We start from the raw sequence: 11,031 nt of genomic DNA on the forward strand, positions 1-11,031 counted from the left end.
ATGTTTCAACTCTATAATTTAGACTGATAGAAGAAGGCCAAATGAGAGAAGTTTTTTAAGCAATGAGTTTCATGACTTTACATTTATACTCAAACTATTAGCTACCCTCAGTGCAAAACAGATTTTCCTCTCAGGACTACTTTAATGAATCTACAGGGATTTTAATTAGCACATCAATTAGTACAGGGGTACCGTGGCTCGAATTTTGCAGGGCTGGCAAATTTTGATTTGGAAGTCCACTTCCCCTGCCCTATCCTTCCTTCGCAGGGCTCTTTATCCCAGGCCCACCCTGGTACGACCAGCCCAACTCTCATCTCACATGGCCTTGATCACAGCTGGCTATGACAGATGGAAATGCTTCTAATAAGTTAATTCTAGGGGTTAGATAATGAGGGCTTAAGGGGTTTTCCCTGCCAGAGGGAATTTACATTTTTAAAAGGGAACTCTTGAGAAGCGGCACCCAGTATACAGAAAGTGATCAGTAACTGTGATCTCCATTCCCTTGAAGAACCAAAGTAAGTATAAGATATTTCCAGAACCGCATATCATAGCTCCTTTGTACTCTCCTGACAATGTTGTTATGAAACTGCCCATTGCACGAAGACAAGCAGAAGAGAGGACCGAGACACAGAAAGGGAGAAAACATCTGAAACCGAGGGTCAGACATGCCTTGGACTTCCTTCACTAAAGCCCCAGTTATAGCTATGCGTGGTCCTTCACAAATGGGGAAAAACAGTATTTTGAAATATGTATGCTTCTTTCCCCAGTATTCCATTTCCTCCCTTCCCCCCATTCAGGCAGCCATGAGGCTGTGTGCAAGGTGTGTGTGTTTGTACGGGGCTGTGTGTCTGTGGATGTGTATCTGTGTGTGTCTACGTGTGTGTGGGCATGTACCCTCAGGTATGGATGCCATGAAAGAAAGGCAGGGATAGAAAAGACGCACTGACTTTCAAAATAGACTTGTGAAACCAGAGATAATAGTTTGTGATAAAGATTTTTGAGTTTCAAAAGCCTGAATTATCAGAATCAAACCAAATTCCTTCAGAGCTAAAGGCATAAGATTTATACTATTATCAACAGATTTGAAAAAAAAAAATTGCTTTCCAAAGGAGATACCCTTCAACCTGAGGGAGGATGCAGAGGGAAGCTATTCAGACACAGATGGGTGTTCCAAAGAAAGAATCAGACAGGAGATCAGGAAAAGGTTGGGGATCTATGAGCAATCAGGGTCTGTGTCCCACTCCGTAGTTGGACTCCTAGAAGTGGCAGACACCGTCCCGCTCTCCCACAGCAGCACGGTGGAACAGCAGCAGGGGACCAAGTAGAGTCTGAGCTGGCAGAGAGAGCCTAAGGCAGCCTTACTCCCTGAGTCACTCGGGAGTATTTGGAAGTCTTTGATTGACTTCTAAAGTCGTGGGGGAAATTGCCTTGATGTCACAGTATCCTCTAAGCACACCACCAGGCGAGCTGCCCCAGAGGCGCTGTATCAGAAAGGCTCAGAAGCCCAGTTCCGATGTGCAAGTCACAGTTTATTAAATCAATTTAAAATACCCAGCAAGAAACAAAGGGAAGGTGATACGATAGCTAACATATTTAGGAAAGGGTATGAGCAAGGTGGAAAGATCACATTACCCAAAACTTGGATGAAGCAATGCTCACAGGCACCCCTCTCCCTACCCCATCCACCTTGCCCACTGATGGTGTGGCTACAGGGACCAAAGATGAGAATGGAACAGAGAGGTCCAAGAGACAGAGATGCTTGGGTCTAGCACAGACACTTGTTTTATAGGAGGAAGACAGAGGAGTATGTGGTCCTGGCCAGAGCTGTGGCTCACCAATTGGCTTATGAGCAGCCGTGGATTTTATCTGGCTCAGTTGGAAGAGATTGCAATGCTTGATCTTGGGGTTGTGAGTTCAAGCCCCGGGTTGGATGTGGAGATTACTTAGATTAAAAAAACAACTTAAAAAAAATTTACTGAGCAAAAGAAGGTAGACACAGAGAATATATACTGTATGATTCCATTTACATGATGTTTTCAGATGTGTGCATTTTACCAAATATAAATTTACCATATATAAATACCACAGTGAAAAACAGTCCAAAAATACTTCCTGGTCTTCTGTTGGGCTGTCTTTGCTCAGAACTGGCCGACTCCATGTTGACTAGAGGTCTAAGTAACTGATGTTAGGGCAGTCAGAGCAAATTGGACAGGGTGCAAACAAAAATACATCTGGGTTGCCTACACGTCACGTTATTAATTGCCTTACTATGTCACACTAGTTCTAAAATACAGACAATACAAATACATCTTCATGAAGACTAGGTGAGTCTGGCTGGTGCCCATGTACATTTGACGCTGTGGGAAAATTAGTCCTTCCCTACCTTCCTATCTATGTTCAGTACTTATGAGTCCTCATAATCTACATTTAACGTATCGCAAAAGTTACTAATGTACTTATCCATATTTAACACATTTTATGAGCATTACCATCCCATTTCTATTTCCATAATAGAATTAAATATTCTCAAATATTAGAGCAAATGCGTATTCACCCATCACCACCCCTCTCCCCTGCCCCAACCCTGCCACATACACACACACACACACACACATACACACACATACATACCAAAAGTTTACAAATAATATTATGGTCTGACCAGGAAACAAGAAGATAACAGTCACCTGAGAGGTCAATGACCAGAGACAAAAAAAGAACTTAGGCATCTCAGCAAATGACAGCTATAACCAGAGACTCTCAAGGAGTCTTGTAACTTACATGCAACTGAGGGGATAAAGAGAGGAGAGAGAGTCCCCCAGAGAGTCTGAGAAATCCTTGCTTTGACTGGCTTTGCCCAACATTGATCCTGTTTTCAACCTCTGGGAAAAATAGGAGCCCTAGGTCTGTGCTGTTCAACATGGTAGATGACTACTACCTTTGACAATACCAATACAGTGCATTTCCATCCTCTCAGAAAGTACTGTGGGGCTACACTGCTCTACATATAAACTGAGATACAGAAAAATAAAGTACATCTGGGAATACCTAAGTGTATAGACTGATATGGTTACTTGTTATATTTATAAACATTCATTGCTAGAGCATCATCAACACTAATCTTTTTTCTTTATTTTTTATTTGTTTTTAGCAGATAGAAATATTCTGATTTAGCTGCTTATTCTCCCTTAATATTCTCTCTATTCAGTGGCCTATGTTTTCAAGATATCTAGCTGTAGGAAGGGGATTCATCTAGGACAGAGGGAAACCAACTTTGTTAAGAGAAAGAGATGCATGGTATCATTTGCCAGATAAAGTCACCACCTGAGGGAAAAAAGACTTTGCCTTTTCCTTTGGGTGAGATGGGAGCCATTGGAGGGTCTGAGCAGGGGAATAACGTGATGCAGTGTATGTTTTAACCATGGCTGCTATGTGTAGAATTACTTGGAAAGGTACAAGAATAGAAGAAGACACTTATTGCATATAATCCAGGCTGAAATGCTGACTGATTGTGTTAGTGGAGATGTTGAGAAGTGGTCTTCTCTAAATATACCCAGTGGGAGAGCCACAGAATTGCTGATAGATCACAACTATGGAGAGGAACAAACATAAGTCCATGTACTTTGGCTTGGGCAAATGAAAGAAAAGAGTTTCCATTTACTGAGTTAGGAAAGCTTGTAAAACTATCAGAGTTGGCAGGAAGAGTATTCTGGAACGTGTCACATTTGAAATGACTATTCATCACCCAAGTCCAGACACTTCATAGGCAGCTGGAAGCACAAGTCAGGAGTTCATAGAGGTGAGGGCTGGAGATATTATGTTGAGTGTTATGAGCAGATGGGTGCCATTTAAAACCATGAGACTTGGTTAGGATCATTAGGGGATGCGTAGGTGAGTGTAGCTAGAAAGGAGGGAAGATCTGAGGAGGGATCCCCAAGGCACCCAATGTTTACAAGTAGAATAAACAAAAAAGATCAGAAAGAAGCAAACAGCCAAGTCTGAAAACCAAAACAGTGGGTTCCTGAAAGCTGAGTGAAGGTAATGAATGAGTAAATGGGGAGCTGGGGTTGGTAGGTGGCAGTACAGTGTGCGCCAAGAATTGACCATTGATTCTGCAAACACAAAGGTCAGTATGCCTTGAAGGGATAGGTTTTGAAAGAGTGATGGTGTTGAAAGACTGATTAGAATGTGTCTCAGGCTTCTGGGATGGCTGGCCATCTCTGTGATGTATAGAAACATACAGAATTTAGCAGGTTGAAGTAACCAAGAGATGTTACCGATTTCAGTGGATCAAGTGAAACAAATCTATCAAAAAATATGTTTCATATTTGGGAAACAGGGCAAGAGCAACTCAGAATTAGGCAAGAAAAATAACTAGAAAATCAAGAATATTGTGGTATTAACTCACATTGAAAAGGATACCAATTTTCAAAAGATTTTATTTATTTGAGAGAGAGTGAGAGCAAGAACAATCACAGAAGGAGAGGGAGAAGCTCTCAGGGCTTGATCTCAGGACTCTGAGACTAAGGCCCAAGCTGAAGGCATATACTTAACCAACTGAGCTACCCAGGTGCCCTGAAAAGATACCAAGTTTTGAAGCTTTGGAAATACCCAAGAATATTTGTGTTAAGGTTAGATGACTTTTTCCTCATATTTAATTCTTTGTCATTTCTTCTTAAAACTTTTGGTTTTTTAGATTTACTCAAACTTTTACTGATACTTTTTAAGAGAGATTAGGTTAGTCAGATTAATACAGAATATAATCTGCCTTATTAGAAGTTGTTTTTAAAATATATACTTTATTTTTGCCTTTTTCCTTTAAGTCAGAAGGGTATATAATTAAAAACACCAAGGGCACCTGGGTGGCTCAGTCGGTTAGGCATCTGACTCTTGGTTTCAGCTCAGGTTGCGATCTCATCGGTGGTGAGATTAGCTTCTATCAGCTTCTTCGGGGAGTCGGCTTGAAGATTCTCTCCATTTGGCCCTCCCCCCACTCATGCAGGTGCACTCTCTGTCTCTGTCAGATAAATAAATCTTTAAAAAGAAAAAAACAGTAAAAGATTCTTTAAAAAAAAAAAACAAAACCATCCTGACCTCGCCAAAGGAAATTTCTTCTAACCGTTTCTGGATTCGGCCCTTCTTTCCATAATAATTTATGTTTCTTTTCAAAAATTTCTTTGTCCATTTAAGAGATTATCATTAAAAATTTCAAGATCATTCAATAGATTGCCAAAAAAGATGGAGACTCCTTTTTAAGTAGGCTCCATGCCCACACCCACTATGGAGCCCAATGTGGGGCTTGAACTCACAACTATGAGATCAAGACCTGAACTGAGATCAAGAGTTCTCATTAAACCAACTAAGCCACACAAGCACCCCAAAGATGGAGACTTAATTCATGTTTATTATTCTTTTTCTCCCCTCTTCCAAATTATTAATGAGTTCTTCTTTAGTTCTTTTCATAGGGTGCTTTCATTATCTATTTAGATATAGTTTTGAGTTGAACATTTTTTATGTGCTTATTGGTCATTTGTATAACTTCTTTTTAAAAAATTTTATATTTTTATTTATTTAGCATGAGAAGGGGGAGGGGCAGAGGGAGAGAGAGAGAGAGATCTTTGCAAGCAGTGCTGAGTATGGAGCCTGACAGGGCTCAGGCTCATGACCCTGAGATCATGACCCAAGTGGAAATCAAGAGTTGGACGTTTAACCAATTGAGCTACCCAGAGCCCCTTGTATAAATTATTTGGAAAATCTCTATTCAGATCCTCTGCCCAACTTTTAATTGGGCATTTGTCTCTTAATTAGGGAGTTGTAAAAATTTGGTGTGTATATTTTTGATACCTTTCCTTTATCTGATTATTATTTACAAAAAAATATTTCCCTTTCCTTGGGAATCACTTTCATAACTGTGTTCTTTAATGCACAGAATATTTAATCCTAATGAAATCCAGTTCAAATTGTATCTTACTGGTCTTTGTATTCCTAGCATTTTACACGATGCCTGACATACAATAGGCATCAATTCGTGTTTGTTGAATGAATGAAAATATGTAATCAATTCAGTTAATAGGTTATAGTCAAGATTCTATCATATAATAAAGAAGGATAGAATATAGTAGAACAAGGAATGCTAGTTATCTTCTGATATTCAAACTCCTCCATAACAGAACCTTAATTCACATTCAGGCACACCATCATCCAGCTAAAAGACCACATTACCCATTCTCCCTTGCAGCAATTGGCCATGTGACAAAGTTCTGACCAATGAGATGAAAGTGAATGTATTATGCAGAATTGCTAGCCAGTCTTCCCAAAGGGGAGGAGCCAATCCTTTTTAGCCCTTCTTTCATCCTGATGCCTTTTATTCTAGTGATATCTGGAGCCTCTAGCAGATATTGGACACTAAGGAAAAAGAAGCAGAAATCTGAAAGGGCCCCTTACCTTGAAGACCAAAGGGCTTTGCCAACCTTTTACATGTAAAGTAAATATAGTTTTAATTTTAAGCCTCTATTTTTGGAATTTCAATTACTGAGACTCATCTAATCCTCACTGATTTATGAAATGCCATATGCTTTCCAGCACACCACAGGATTCAAAGCACAAAAATCCCTCTTGTCAGTACTGCTGAATTTAGCACACTCTTTGTTGTTACCTGTTAGTATTCCCTTGGGCATCCCCTGAACCTGTGATCAATGCCAAAATTTCTCAGTCTTTTGGAGTAGCACTGATTTATTGACAAAGAATGGGATCTGGAGTCAGAGAGTCTTAGAGTCAATTCTGGTTCTCTTAATAAACCAGATTGAGCCTCAACTTCTTGGGTCAAAGGGTCCTAACAAAGTCTTACCTGCAGGCTTGCTAGGAAGATGAAAGGGACAAGGTGTGGAAAGCATACAAAGGAGTGGCCAGCACGTGGCATGTAAATGTGTCATCCTGCTCCTTTGGGGTCTCTATAGAGGGGTCAGGTCAGAAATGAGCTAACTGGAGACATCTGTGGTTATTTCCTGGAATCCACAAGAGACATGAGACAACTATGATTTTTTAAAAGATTTTATTGATTTATTTGACACAGAGAGAGAGCATAAGCAGGGGGAGCAGCAGGCAGAGGGAAAGGGAGAAGTGTGGGGCCCGATCCCAGGACCCCAGGATCATGACCCGAGTGAAGGCAGATGCTTAACCGACTGAGCCACCCAGCGCCCCAGAGACAACTACGATTTATTAGAACCTGAGCAAGATTATACATTACATGAGGGCAGGCACTATCTTCTTCATTGTCTGAAGGACTGTTGGCTGAATGAATGAATAAAAATATACTAAGTTCCATGGTCCCAGTGCCTCAGAATCACTATCCCCCGAACATAACCCAGACTAAGTATAGACCATTACAGGAAAGTGACCAGTCAGACCTATAATAAGTCTGTGCCAGAATGACCTTCAAAACCTGTCCCCTATCGTTATTTTCGATCCTTGAACTCTCCAAGCTGAAAGAAGGGCCACTATGCTCAACCATCGGGAATGAGCAGCCGGCAACGAGAAGTGAGTGACAGTCACTGTATGGGAAAACAGCAGCAACCTGCATAAAATCTACCTACATCCCGGGTGCTCAGGGAAGATTAAAATCCCCTCCTTTTTTTTTCTTTCATATTTTCCCATCTTGGGGACAGTATGATGGGGTGGCAAATTCTGAGCCCAGGTCCTAGTTCACCTGCTCTGTTAAGAAAAAGACCTCTTTGGCCCCAGAGCTCTCAGCAGCTAATTATGGAAAATTGCTGTGAGATGCTTTGCAAAATATAATATCCCTACAGTGATTCTAGCAGCTGCCTCAGGAGAGAAGCACATTCTCTCTCCTGACTATTTTTACATTTTTAAAGGATTAACTGAAGCTCCATGCAAGTCCCCCTGGAAATTCCCTCCTAAAGTCAGGGAATAAGCAGGAAACAAGTACGAGCATCTCTAACTTGAGATAATTTATTTTGAGAAATAGGCGCTAGCCTTGAACCTGGCAAGTCAAAGCACAGCGTTGGTGTTGAGCCACATAAGATGTTCAGGAAGCTGATTTTGCAGAAGAAGCAAATTCAATATGTGTGCCAAGATTTGGAACCCAAAGCACGAGGCGATCGGGAAGAAAGACAAGAATAATGGCACCCTTTCCCCTTGCAGGGTGTTTTCTGACCCAGCCAGGGTGCCTGCTCAGCGTAGCACCCACAGTAGAAAGCAGGCAGTTCTCCCTCCCTTGACTTTCTCCTGTTCCTGGTCTTCTGTCGATCCTCCTGACTTCGCTTATGACTAAAGGAATCTAGTGTTGACACATGCCACAGCACGGGCGGACCTTGAAAACAGCATGCCCAGCGAAAGAAACCAGTACACAAGCCACATATGATGTGATTCCATTTATATAAACAGACAGATCTCTAGAACTAGGAAGTACATTTGTGGTTACTTAAGGCTGAGATGAGGGGAAGGAAGGAGACCAGGTAGTGACAGCCAAAGGACGTGAAATAATGAAGTCCTGAAAGACGCTCAGATCGACTGTGGTGATGGTTGCACAGCTCTGACTAGCCACAAGTACTGAATTATACACGTTGGAGGTGTGAGCTGTGTGTGTGAATTACATCTCAGTAAAGCTGTTACCAAACCTCCCCCCCCCAGCACAACAAACCCTTGACGGCTAGTTGCTTTATGCTTTATGTAAACATTTACCTATGTTCCTTTATGCTTTCTGCAAAAATTTACATAAATCCTGTTGCAAGTCCTTTCTGGAAAGGACGCTCTGGGCATTAGCTGGGCAAGTGACTGTATGTATTCCATGTACGTAATTCAGGATTTCCCAGAAGGCAGTAGGGTTTTAGCTGTTAATAGTAATGTGTGATGGGGGTACCTGGGTGGTTCAGTCGGTTAAGCGTCTGCCTTCAGCTCAGGGCATGAGCCTGGGGTCCTGCAATCGAGCCCCGCATCAGGCTTTGAGCAAGAAGCCTGCTTCTCCCTCTCATACTCCCCTTGCTTGTGTTCCCTCTTTCACTGCCTCTCTCTCTCTGTCAAATAAATAAATAACATCTTAAAAATTAGTAATGTGTGATACTGATTACCTTTCAGAAGTTTTCACAAAGAAATGTGGGAATGACAGAGTTAAACAAAATTAAAAAGGACCTTTACTGTTGGAGTGCTCAGAGTTTTAATAGGCAGACATGCATTGTGAATCTCCAAGAGGGGAATGCATGCATGGTTTACCAAACTGGTTTAATCTTGAAACCTTCCATCACAGAGCATCGTGCAGAACCAGTCTTCCATAACATTATGCTGGTATAAGTCTCTAATCTCAACAGGGAACTCTGGAAACAAATGTAATCATGCAAAAATTAATAGAGGCCTTCACACACTTGAAATATTTTCAATCACATGTCTGCGTCAGTTTCTTAGAGTTCAGTGGCAAACATTTTTTGCTTTCTCAATTGTTTGCATTCTGTATTTAATATTTTTGAACATAACAAATGTGGTTTAAAGTAAAAATTCGCTTCTTTGTTACATAAGCATTCCTCTGCTATAACTCTACTTGCTTCTGTGAAACGGAATTTGTCTTATTTTTCTCCTGAAATAGAAAGGCACTCAAAGAACATATAAAATTCCTCAGTAATCCTTCTGTCCCTGAACCATAGATCAAATCATTCTCACAGAATTCCACTTACTGCATTTCTCAGCAAAGATGCATTGGCAGGCTAACTGGAAGAAGTTTCAAATTACTCAGACTTTATTAATTTTACGAAATACGCTTTGAAGTACTATGAGAATAATTAAAAGTAAATGGCACACTGAAATTAGTGAGTAAATGTGTGGGGGCATTACTCTGTCCTTTTTACCCCATTGTTCTCCAATGAGAACAGAAATGAGCTACAGAAAATCCGGTAATCCACATTGCATTTTTCCCCATCACTGCTCGGGTTCTGCCGGTCAGACTTAGTTAGAAATCACAATTCAAGAGGGAAGGGAAGGAGATTCACAATTACTGAGCACAACGTCTGGATAGACTGAAATGAGAAGAAAGAGTCCTCTAGGCTAACGCGGAGAAACTAGGTGAGCGTGACAACTGTCAGTAGCTCTCTTTGCCAGCTAAAAACAAGCATTTGCAAGGACAAAGCTATCCAGTGGAAAAGCACAGTCCTGTGCAGTATCTTACTTAAACCATCAAATCAACCATGGGAGGTCCTCTCTCCCCATTTTACAGATGAGGAAACTGAGGGCCAGAGAAATTAAGAAACCAACCCAAGATTCTCAGAATATTCTGGTGTAGCAGTTGAACTCTGAGGTTTCTGGATACAAAACACAATGACTACTCTTTCCACCCATACTCAACTGGGAGAAGCTAGAAAGGCAGGCTGGGGAGAGATTGTTAAGGTCCCTGAACAACAAGTTTATACTGTACCCTGCAGGCAGTATGGTTGTTACTTGTTGTCTTAGCCAAATCCTTACAGATTCACTATGCTTAGGCAAATAGATAAGCCATTCTGATTCTCCTTAAAAAAGTTCCTGAAGATACGGCTAATTTGATCAAATGAAATCACATAATCACACTAAACATCACATGTCTTATTACAAATGTTCGTTGTGCAGTTAGGCCAAGCCCTTTACAAGAGATTAATGTCAGTCATTCACAAAGGATACAAATAAACTATTTCCCTGACTGAATTGTCTGTACCTATAGATTTTATACTGGAACAGAAAGTACTATCACAGAAAGTTCTAAGTCCAGTATTATGTACTAATCGACTAATGTATTCAACACTCACTAATTGAGCTCCTACCATGTGTTAGATATCCTGCCAGGAGCAGGACATTCTGTAAATGAAAATGACATGTCCTTGTCTTTATAGAACTTACAGCTAGATACAGCAAAGCATCTAGGCAAACAGAGTGCAATGTGGTAAAGGATACAATAGAAGGATACAGAAAAAATTCAGAGGGAGGTAGGAGCAGATAACCTAGATCTAGGGCTGAGGAGGATTCCTGGGGAGGTGGTGTGCAGGCTGAAGAAGCCGT

Source organism: Meles meles, chromosome 10 (assembly GCF_922984935.1).
Source record: "Meles meles chromosome 10, mMelMel3.1 paternal haplotype, whole genome shotgun sequence".
NCBI classification, from domain to species: domain Eukaryota; kingdom Metazoa; phylum Chordata; class Mammalia; order Carnivora; family Mustelidae; genus Meles; species Meles meles.